The sequence below is a fragment of the Acanthisitta chloris genome, unplaced genomic scaffold (genome assembly GCF_000695815.1).
Source record: "Acanthisitta chloris isolate BGI_N310 unplaced genomic scaffold, ASM69581v1 scaffold448, whole genome shotgun sequence".
Taxonomy (NCBI): domain Eukaryota; kingdom Metazoa; phylum Chordata; class Aves; order Passeriformes; family Acanthisittidae; genus Acanthisitta; species Acanthisitta chloris.
Genome location: NW_008687353.1, coordinates 1 through 1,367, shown reverse-complemented (window position 1 = coordinate 1,367; position 1,367 = coordinate 1).

Sequence of the window (1,367 nt, the reverse complement as noted above, 5' to 3'; positions counted from 1 at the left end):
GAGTTAATATCAGGGGATATTAGCGTTCAGAGAGAAATTTTTCTTGCTGAATAAACATAGCCTGTAATCTTACAGAGATATGTTGACCTACTTGGACAACAGGGTGATTCCCAAGTGGAGGAAGCAGTTTGGTTAGCCAGAAATCACTTCATATTTCTTAATCATGGAAAAATCTTGTCTTCAAACCAAACTTTGTTGTTTGATTATCTTAGTGTGGGAGTACAGTGCAGTCATTTTGATTCAGCTTCTGCTTCTGTTGAGTTTAGCTATCAAAAGGTCCTATGGTAATGTGAGGCACAAGGGTGTTTACCACCAAATATCTGTTTGAGATCCCTTCTCAAGTTGCAATATGAAAGGAGTCTTTGTTTCAGCCTGTCATCATAAACTCCCTGCCGGCAATACTTTCTGTCTGTGAGAGATCTACCTCTCAAAGTTCTTGAAACACAGGACCCTGCTTCCTGCTAAAGGTGATCATCCAGACTGGGGTGTTTTTAACACTGGAAGATAATAGGAGCTCAAATACAGCACATCTTGATGTGGCGTCTTCATGCATGGTGGATGAGTCCATGGGCAGTAAGAACAACCTATGTGGTCCTGTGCTGGAGCATAGGGCAGCCCTGATGGCAGAGCCATCAAAAACCACCATTCCCAATCCAAAAAGCACAGCTTTTGCTCCTCTTCCACTCTGCTGATTTGTTCTGGGTTATTCAGTATTCAGGTTTTTGAGATTTTTCTCTCTCAGTGGTAGTTGTGAGTGTTTCTTTTTAGTAATTAAAAGCTGTGGGTTTTGAGATAATCACCGGACTCCTGGAGCTAGGTAAAAAACTCTGAGGATTTGTTATGCTGCTGCTGTTGCTAGGTCAATTGAAACTTGAACCTGAGGACAGAGGTTGGTTGTTATTGTTGCATCCATCATTCTGAAGGATGACATGAAGTTGAGACGAGTCCTTTGCGAGATCTGGGACAGTTGAGTCAACATTTTCCTTCCATTTTTCTTGGCATCTACAAGTGAATTATGTGTGTTTTTCCAGCTTTTGCAATTAATAGCCCATCAAGAAAAGAAAATTCCCTCCTATTTTTGTAACCGGGTAAAGGGATGGGAATCGCTGGGTTTGGGGGTGGATGATCCGTGCAGGGCCGGGAGGGAGCAGAGGAAGGGCTGGGTGGGGATGTCCCTGCTCCTGGTCAGGTTGTCACTCCACCTCCCTGCCCGCATCCTCCTCCGCCCGCTGACTCGCCTTTGTGCGCTAGGATCCAGGCTGGCAGAGTTTCTTCCCGGGCTTTGATGTGTTAATTCCCCGGAGCTGTTTGCTCCGCCTGGGGAGCGCTGCTGCTCCACCGGCTCCGCTTCCACATCTCTCCCCCTG